General features: G+C 39.3%; 12 non-coding genes across 12 annotated transcripts; all 12 read right to left on the bottom strand.

The window, feature by feature from the left end:
- Positions 1 to 6,051: 6,051 nt before the first annotated feature.
- Positions 6,052 to 6,124, bottom strand: trnar-ucg (transfer RNA arginine (anticodon UCG)). Its single transcript has one exon. It is a non-coding gene; the product is annotated as a tRNA-Arg (tRNA).
- Positions 6,125 to 6,217: 93 nt separating this feature from the next.
- trnai-aau (transfer RNA isoleucine (anticodon AAU)) lies at positions 6,218 to 6,291 on the bottom strand. Its single transcript has one exon. It is a non-coding gene; the product is annotated as a tRNA-Ile (tRNA).
- Positions 6,292 to 6,545: 254 nt separating this feature from the next.
- trnar-ucg (transfer RNA arginine (anticodon UCG)) lies at positions 6,546 to 6,618 on the bottom strand. The gene has a single exon. It is a non-coding gene; the product is annotated as a tRNA-Arg (tRNA).
- Positions 6,619 to 6,710: 92 nt separating this feature from the next.
- On the bottom strand, positions 6,711 to 6,784 carry trnai-aau (transfer RNA isoleucine (anticodon AAU)). The gene has a single exon. It is a non-coding gene; the product is annotated as a tRNA-Ile (tRNA).
- A 254-nt stretch (positions 6,785 to 7,038) lies between these two features.
- On the bottom strand, positions 7,039 to 7,111 carry trnar-ucg (transfer RNA arginine (anticodon UCG)). The gene has a single exon. It is a non-coding gene; the product is annotated as a tRNA-Arg (tRNA).
- A 93-nt stretch (positions 7,112 to 7,204) lies between these two features.
- trnai-aau (transfer RNA isoleucine (anticodon AAU)) lies at positions 7,205 to 7,278 on the bottom strand. The gene has a single exon. It is a non-coding gene; the product is annotated as a tRNA-Ile (tRNA).
- Positions 7,279 to 7,560: 282 nt separating this feature from the next.
- trnar-ucg (transfer RNA arginine (anticodon UCG)) lies at positions 7,561 to 7,633 on the bottom strand. Its single transcript has one exon. It is a non-coding gene; the product is annotated as a tRNA-Arg (tRNA).
- A 93-nt stretch (positions 7,634 to 7,726) lies between these two features.
- On the bottom strand, positions 7,727 to 7,800 carry trnai-aau (transfer RNA isoleucine (anticodon AAU)). The gene has a single exon. It is a non-coding gene; the product is annotated as a tRNA-Ile (tRNA).
- A 259-nt stretch (positions 7,801 to 8,059) lies between these two features.
- Positions 8,060 to 8,132, bottom strand: trnar-ucg (transfer RNA arginine (anticodon UCG)). The gene has a single exon. It is a non-coding gene; the product is annotated as a tRNA-Arg (tRNA).
- Positions 8,133 to 8,225: 93 nt separating this feature from the next.
- On the bottom strand, positions 8,226 to 8,299 carry trnai-aau (transfer RNA isoleucine (anticodon AAU)). The gene has a single exon. It is a non-coding gene; the product is annotated as a tRNA-Ile (tRNA).
- Positions 8,300 to 8,581: 282 nt separating this feature from the next.
- Positions 8,582 to 8,654, bottom strand: trnar-ucg (transfer RNA arginine (anticodon UCG)). The gene has a single exon. It is a non-coding gene; the product is annotated as a tRNA-Arg (tRNA).
- Positions 8,655 to 9,077: 423 nt separating this feature from the next.
- Positions 9,078 to 9,150, bottom strand: trnar-ucg (transfer RNA arginine (anticodon UCG)). The gene has a single exon. It is a non-coding gene; the product is annotated as a tRNA-Arg (tRNA).
- Between the last annotated feature and the right edge of the window lie 93 nt (positions 9,151 to 9,243).

Genomic DNA, 9,243 nt, shown 5'->3' with positions numbered 1-9,243 from the left:
AGTTTTTCCGTGTTGCTGTGTTTTCAGATTCTTATCTTTAAACAAAGCTTCACAAGCGTAAAATGCTGGTGTTTTATATATAGAAGTGAAGGAGGAGAAGTGAAGACTTTCTGGAGTTTCAAATGTATTTTCAAGCCGTGCTGAGGATAATTAATGGAGGAGATTAATCAAATGATGAATCCATGGACTCTAGGAAGGAACAGTTTCACATTTGTTTGAATTATAAGTGAATACATATATAGGATTTAGGATATAAATATGACTGTTATATAATAGACCTTAATCACAGTAGAAATTCTGACATGTGAATGCAGGAAAAGCACAGCTGTAATCAGTAACAGTAACGAGGTGCATGCTGGGAGACTTACTTCGTTAATGTTATTAATCACACCTGTGCTTTTTGGCAAAAAGGTAATTATTTCTCTGTTAAACTGACTTTAGTCATTAGAAACATAGCTGCTCACACTTCATATTCAGGTAAGTGCTCCCTCAGTTTGCTTTTCTTCACATTATAATCTCAATGAGAGGATTTGGTGCATTTCCTTTTAATAATTCAAATAATTTACTTTTTTTTTTTACAATAATTTAAAGGTTTAGACTGTTGGTTGTTGGTATTTTCAGAATTTTTACATACCAAACAATCAATTAATGGCAAAAATAATCAATCCATGATAAAAATAATCATCAAAAAAGGAGCTCCACATCGACCAAATACAACAATATAATCCTGCCTTTACATTAATGCATGCTATTCTAATGATATAAAATAGTTTAACAGTCACAAGGGTCTTTTTTTTTTATACTTATATTTTCCAGATTATACTTATACTTGAATAAAATTGTAGTCTCAGTAGTATTGGCGGATCCCAACCTACCACTAGGGGTCTCCAAAGCTTCACAGGGGGTCGCAAGGCCTTCTTGATTTTAAGGGGTGTAGGAAAACTTTAAAAATATATTGTTACTTTTTTAGAAGTTTATATTGTTAATTAAGATCTAAACTTTGAAGTCCTGAACAGAAGCTGTATTCACAGAGCCTCGTCCTGCATCAGCAAAGAGCTAACAGATCAATGGCCAAGCATCAGGGAGAAGAAAACACTGAAGTTGTCTAAAAAAAAAAAAACAATAATAATAATAATAATCATAATACAAACAGAGACTTGTACCACAAGTTCCTAAAATAATCAATACAACTCATTTTCGGTGCATTATTCACAGGTAATAATCTGCTCAAACTTCTGTTATTGTCATGCATTGAATAAAATGTGATATATCCATAAAATATTTCACTGACTTATACACAAGCAACAAGACCATCAGCAAGAAGATTGGCTCTGATTGATCTTAATGGCTCCCACGGGGTCGGATTCCCCTTGAAATCAATGAAGCGAGGCATTGGAAACACTTTAAGTAACATTTTACAGTACAGAGTAGAGTGCTCTATCAGTACTTTAACTTAAGTAATGGATGAATTCTTCCTCCTCCACTGCCTGGTAGTCAAAGAGGCTGGTGTTTGAACCAAACTGACCCTTTCTATATCTACCATACTGCTTATACTACAGTGCTCAGCTTCGGCTCAGGTATGTTTGCTCAGTTAAAAACACACGGAATGACTGTATCTGCTCTTTTCTCCTGCTCCTGTCGTTGTGGTGTTCTTACTGCCGCTGTTTCGATAAAGTTTTAGAGCTTTCCAGCTTGTGATTTAGTGGGGGGTGGAAGTTGAAGAGTAAATATTGCTTTTTGAATGAGAGGGAAAACATCTTTAAGATGCCACAGTAAATCCAGTCTTGTCTTTGACTCAGCACTTCAAGATATCCAGCTGTGTGGATGGCTGCGTACATGATCCTTTCTGTTGGTCTACATTCATATATTTTATTCATGGAAGTGGATTTGCCTCACAAATCTTTGTTTTTGTGTTGGTGGTGTTATTCTGACGGGAAAGATTTTACTGATGCTTTTACATTTGAAATCATCTGCACACATTATCGACCGCATCTTCTCTTTTGAGTGTGATTATCTTTAATCATTGTTGTCACAGTGCAAACACGTTTAAAACTTAAGCTTAATAGGGTGTCAAAATGCATTTTACAGCGTTGTTATGTGGGCGCACGGCACCCTGGGGAGTCATTTTGCTTGCTCAGCCATGCATTTGTTATCGTGCCAAGCTGGTATGTTCCCAGCATGCAGCTGAGGGAGCCTTTAGGCCGGTAAAAACGACCACAGACACAGTCCAATGGTCTCAGAGCAGAGACAATCAAAAAGGCCCTCTGACAGACGATGAGAAGGTGTTGGCTTCATTTATTAATTTATTTATTTACTTATTTATTTATTTATTTAGGGGGAAAAGAACACACTATCAAAAATCTCTGGTCCGTGGCCTTGACTTTGAAAAGCCCGAATAAGGCTTTTTAAGCATGAGCATGCAAATCCTACGACAGCTTGACAAGTCAAAGAGGATCAAGTCAAACTTCCATCTAAGCTGTTAGGATGTCCACTGAAGGTGAGAGTGCATTGCCCCAGGACACATAACAACATACAGCTTTTAAAACATGCCTTTAATAACTCATTTTTGTGAATTTTATCCCTCCAATTTTCACTAAACTCAACCTGCAAGAGATCTGTACTGGACTCTGCATTCATGATGGCACTACCCAGAGGAAGGCAGCATATTTTCCTAACTTAAAAGGCTTTTAGCTGTAGAGACTCCAGCAGTAGCACACACAGTAATGTCACGCTCATTTAAACATCTGCACACATGACACACACTGCCGGGAGTTTAAAAAAAAACCATGAGTCAAAAGTTTTCGGCTATACTGCAAAGACAATCCTCTGACCCAGAAGCATAGAGGAGGAAAAGATTAAGTGTACTTTCAGCAGGCCAGAGGGATTAAACATTTCACTCTCCAAAGGTAGCTGTGATATAGTTGTTTTTAACTTTTCTTTTATAGATATAAACAAGCCCTTTGTTGCGTGCTCTCCGGTTCGAGGGCTGCAGAAGCTGCTGATAAATGACCTCCCCGGACACTGGTTATAATGGGTTGCTGAGGGCACTGACTGGTTCGAGTCTGTATCTTCTTTGTGCTAAAAATCTCACTGGAACAGCGCTTCAAACACCAAAACGTAAAGAGTAGTAAACTAAACTTTCCGCCACTTATACGTTCAAGGGATTCTATTATTTTAGAGTTTAATGTTCTGATGGGATGTATGTGTCAGTTTTTATTCTTATTATTTCAAGATTATTTCAGTTAAACAGGTGTAAGTCACTGGTTCCCAACCTTGAAATGACATGCACAGTATGTTTTTTATATCATAAAAGGTTTAGAGCATATCTTAAAAATATTCTCCCCAGCTGCAAAAATAAAAATGAAATCTGTAATGTTAAATAAATGCTGTAAAAACGTCATTTAAATTTAAAGCAAAAAGTGCACGTTTGCTGGCTCAACTATTTAAATATTATTCTGCAACATTTTTGTATGTCAAAATGCAAAATGATATGAAGCCACAGATATCCCTGGTCAACTTACATCTAATTAATGAAATTATAGCTAGTGTTGTGTGATATAAAATATATAGTATGTGTTTGTTAGGGGTCATCAGTTAGTGGCTTTCCCTCAGTTTCAGTTGAAAAATCAATATAATAGCAGATTAATGTCCATGGTCTGGGACTGAGATGTTTTTTACTCACGTATTGTCTGGGTGTCCACATACTTTTGGCCAAAGTGTATCTCATCCTCCTGTCACAGACACACACACATCAATTTAAAAACTGCATCTAAGAGGATGCCTCCTGAATCAAAAGAGATGTCAGGTTTTTTTTTATCTGACTCTGCCTCATCTTTCTCTCTCTCGCACACACACACACACACACACACACACACACACACACACACACACACACACAAACACACACAAACACACTTCAATTGCTTCCTATCTCTGAGAAGAATTTATTCTGAACTGAGTCCCCATCCCAGCGTGTTCATCCACCAACCCCTGTGCAACACAATGATAGTGAATGACTCCCTCTCCCTCTTTAAACCTAAAACACCGCAGCTTCCTTCAAGACTGCATCCTAAATTGAATGGCCCCTCGCTGCGAATCTCTGAACTTTTTTTTGTCGCAATGTGCTTTTTCTTTGTCTTTCTGCTTCTTAATTGCCTCCCTCACACATTAAAACATGCTAAGAGAATGCATCCTGAATAGGAGAAGAAATACGGTGACAGACAGGACTCATTTTCTCTCACAATCTTTGTCTTTGTGGATGCATCCTAAGTTCTATTGTGGGGAACAGACGGCCATCATAAGACATTATGGGCTCCAACAGGAGTTTGTATTCATTGCAGGATTTTGGTTTGTTTCTCCACTCGTGTCATCGTGTACATATGAGAGTGACAACAAAGACTCCTCTAACCATTTGGAAACACAAATACAAGAAAAACAAACGCGTTATTGTGCATTAAAATGTATACTAATGAAAGTAACATTAATATAGATAAATACAACAGAATCATTTTAGTTCTTGTCCCTAAAACTCTGGGAAGTATAATTTCTGGCCCTCAGATTTGAATTAGAAAAGAGACTCACAATACCTTCAAATGTAAGTTTAAGTGTTAAATGACCAGTTTTTCCCCAAAGAACACTTTATCTTTCACTTTCATTATCTATTGTTTACACAAAAGGCCCAAACTAAGACTATCCAACTGCATGTGTAGTAGGTGAGGTGCCTTTTTCATACAAAAAATGTAATCTTATTACTCCTGCTGGGAGAAATTAAATTAAGGAAACAAATAGCTATGCTGACAGCATGCCGTTGCTTCTGTTAGAGTAATATCATATCATATCTATAAAACTGAACTTTATATATTTAGCTAATTTCTTTCAACTTAAAAATAGCAGTCATTTCACTGATTAAAACATCTTCACTACTGTAACTATATTGCATTGTTTTGTAAACAGCTTTAAATATAGTTCTTTGTTAAGAAAGTCACACAAATAGGTTATCCTTGAATTAAATTGTATTGAAAGAAAGAGATTGTGAGAGACAGTAGGTCACAGGCTAAGGGCACCTCAGTATAAATATCTTTCTCATTCTCTGTCTCTTCTGCAGGTGTTTGACCCTTGAGCAGTGATCCGTGAAGCACGCATCAGCTCTGACCGACAAAGGTGAAGTGTGTGTGTGTGTGTGTGTGTGTGTGTGTGTGTGTGTGTGGATTAATAGTGTAAGAAGTCAGTGTGACAGAGGCACATTTGTTGTTGTTTTTTAATATACTGAGAGCAAGACTGACACTGCAGGCTGATTTCACAGTACGTTCCTAAATGTTTAAAAAGTTTAAAAGTTTGAATGATGGTACAGTTCAACAGCCTGATGGCTGCTTCAAATGGTGACATTTTTACAGTGGAATTACCAAAAATGTTTGAGAGGCAAACAACATCTTCCAAATGTTTATAAAGGAGCAGCAATTACTTTTGTTGCTTGCAATTTCACAGGTACTCCTTACACAATAAGAGCTGTTTGTGTGATACTCAGTGTGGAAGGGAATTTAGTTAAGGGTTGCTTTGCATGTGAGAGGTATTGTAATTGATATCCACAGTCTCCATTATATTTACCTTGGCAGAGAAACATGCGTACACCACATCAGCAAATGTGGCTACAGCTTTCAACCACGAAGGGATTTGAACCCTAAATCTTCTGATCCAAAGTCAGACGCCTTTCCATTAGGCAACGTAATCACTGTCTGCTAAGATTTTTCATTTTCCGAAACTTCTCATCTGTATTAAAGTTTGTTCGAAAACAAGCCTTTGGTTTGCTAAAATTGTGTACAATTTTCGTGCAGAATTGAGTAACACAAGACAACGGCAAAATAAGGTCTTTGTTGAGATGACGTATTACTCCAAGTGTTTTACACATAGAGGCTGCAAAGACATAGTGACGATGATTTACTGCATTACTGCAGCAACCCACTCTCACATTTTCACCCTAGCCTTGTTGACATTATGCACATTGTGGCTGCAAACATACACAGGGTGCATTCTCCTGCTTGAAGCTGCCACTTTCAACCACGAAGGGATTCGAACCCTTAATCTTCTGATCCGAAGTCAGACGCCTTGTCCATTAGGCCACGCGGTCACTGTCAGCTGCATTTTTTCCCTTTTTCAAAACTTCTCGTCTGCATTAAAGTTTGTTCGAAAACAAGCCTATGCTTTGCTTAAATGTTGCTTGTGGCCAGTATGGGGATTGAACCCATGAACTTGGCGTTATTAGCACCACGCTCTAACCATCTGAGCTAACCAGCCTTGTTTGACTGGACTTTTTGTGCAATTTTCTTGCAATTTTAAGCAACACAAGACAACGGCAAAATAAGGTCTTTGTTGAGATGTGATCACTTATTACTGGAAATGTTTTGCACATAGAGGGTGCACAGATGTATTGATCATGAATTCCTGCAGCAACCCACTCTCACATTTTTTACCCTAGCCTTGTTGACATTATGCACATTGTGGCTGCAAACATACACAAGGTGCATTCTCCTGCTTGAAGCTGCCACTTTCAACCACGAAGGGATTCGAACCCTTAATCTTCTGATCCGAAGTCAGACGCCTTGTCCATTAGGCCACGCGGTCACTGTCAGCTGCATTTTTCCCTTTTTCAAAACTTCTCATCTGCATTAAAGTTTGTTCGAAAACAAGCCTATGCTTTGCTTAAAAGTTGCTTGTGGCCAGTATGGGGATTGAACCCATGACCTTGGCGTTATTAGCACCACGCTCTAACCATCTGAGCTAACCGGCCTTGTTTGACTGGACTTTTTGTGCAATTTTCTTGCAATTTTAAGCAACACAAGACAACGGCAAAATAAGGTCTTTGTTGAGATGTGATCACTTATTACTGGAAATGTTTTGCACATAGAGGGTGCACAGATGTATTGATCATGAATTCCTGCAGCAACCCACTCTCACATTTTTTACCCTAGCCTTGTTGACATTATGCACATTGTGGCTGCAAACATACACAGGGTGCATTCTCCTGCTTGAAGCTGCCACTTTCAACCACGAAGGGATTCGAACCCTTAATCTTCTGATCCGAAGTCAGACGCCTTGTCCATTAGGCCACGCGGTCACTGTCAGCTGCATTTTTTCCCTTTTTCAAAACTTCTCGTCTGCATTAAAGTTTGTTTGAAAACAAGCCTATGCTTTGCTTAAAAGTTGCTTGTGGCCAGTATGGGGATTGAACCCATGACCTTGGCGTTATTAGCACCACGCTCTAACCATCTGAGCTAACCAGCCTTGTTTGACTGGATTTTTTGTACAATTTCCATTCAATTTTTGTCCTATTTTCTTGCAATTTTAAGCAACACAAGACAACGGCAAAGTAAGGTCTTTGTTGAGATGTGATCACTTATTACTGGAAATGTTTTGCACATAGAGGGTGCACAGATGTATTGATCATGTTCATGCATTCCTGCAGCAACCCACTCTCACATTTTTTACCCTAGCCTTGTTGACATTATGCACATTGTGGCTGCAAACATACACAAGGTGCATTCTCCTGCTTGAAGCTGCCACTTTCAACCACGAAGGGATTCGAACCCTTAATCTTCTGATCCGAAGTCAGACGCCTTGTCCATTAGGCCACGCGGTCACTGTCAGCTGCATTTTTTCCCTTTTTCAAAACTTCTCGTCTGCATTAAAGTTTGTTCGAAAACAAGCCTATGCTTTGCTTAAAAGTTGCTTGTGGCCAGTATGGGGATTGAACCCATGACCTTGGCGTTATTAGCACCACGCTCTAACCATCTGAGCTAACCGGCCTTGTTTGACTGGACTTTTGTGCAATTTTCTTGCAATTTTAAGCAACACAAGACAACGGCAAAATAAGGTCTTTGTTGAGATGTGATCACTTATTACTGGAAATGTTTTGCACATAGAGGGTGCACAGATGTATTGATCATGTTCATGCATTCCTGCAGCAACCCACTCTCACATTTTTTACCCTAGCCTTGTTGACATTATGCACATTGTGGCTGCAAACATACACAAGGTGCATTCTCCTGCTTGAAGCTGCCACTTTCAACCACGAAGGGATTCGAACCCTTAATCTTCTGATCCGAAGTCAGACGCCTTGTCCATTAGGCCACGCGGTCACTGTCAGCTGCATTTTTTCCCTTTTTCAAAACTTCTTGTCTGCATTAAAGTTTGTTCGAAAACAAGCCTATGCTTTGCTTAAAAGTTGCTTGTGGCCAGTATGGGGATTGAACCCATGACCTTGGCGTTATTAGCACCACGCTCTAACCATCTGAGCTAACCGGCCTTGTTTGACTGGATTTTTTGTACAATTTCCATTCAATTTTTGTCCTATTTTCTTGCAATTTTAAGCAACACAAGACAACGGCAAAATAAGGTCTTTGTTGAGATGTGATCACTTATTACTGGAAATGTTTTGCACATAGAGGGTGCACAGATGTATTGATCATGATCATGCATTCCTGCAGCAACCCACTCTCACATTTTTTACCCTAGCCTTGTTGACGTTATGCACATTGTGGCTGCAAACATACACAGGCTGCATTCTCCTGCTTGAAGCTGCCACTTTCAACCACGAAGGGATTCGAACCCTTAATCTTCTGATCCGAAGTCAGACGCCTTGTCCATTAGGCCACGCGGTCACTGTCAGCTGCATTTTTTCCCTTTTTCAAAACTTCTCGTCTGCATTAAAGTTTGTTCGAAAACAAGCCTATGCTTTGCTTAAATGTTGCTTGTGGCCAGTATGGGGATTGAACCCATGAACTTGGCGTTATTAGCACCACGCTCTAACCATCTGAGCTAACCAGCCTTGTTTGACTGGATTTTTGTGCAATTTTCTTGCAATTTTAAGCAACACAAGACAACGGCAAAATAAGGTCTTTGTTGAGATGTGATCACTTATTACTGGAAATGTTTTGCACATAGAGGGTGCACAGATGTATTGATCATGACTCATTCCTGCAGCAACCCACTCTCACATTTTTTACCCTAGCCTTGTTGACATTATGCACATTGTGGCTGCAAACATACACAAGGTGCATTCTCCTGCTTGAAGCTGCCACTTTCAACCACGAAGGGATTCGAACCCTTAATCTTCTGATCCGAAGTCAGACGCCTTGTCCATTAGGCCACGCGGTCACTGTCAGCTGCATTTTTTCCCTTTTTCAAAACTTCTCATCTGCATTAAAGTTTGTTCGAAAACAAGCCTATGCTTTGCTTAAAAGTTGCTTG

This window comes from Dicentrarchus labrax, unplaced genomic scaffold (assembly GCF_905237075.1).
Source record: "Dicentrarchus labrax unplaced genomic scaffold, dlabrax2021, whole genome shotgun sequence".
Lineage (NCBI taxonomy): Eukaryota > Metazoa > Chordata > Actinopteri > Moronidae > Dicentrarchus > Dicentrarchus labrax.
The sequence above is the reverse complement of the archived record's forward strand: the minus strand, read 5'-3'. Positions and strand labels throughout refer to the sequence as shown.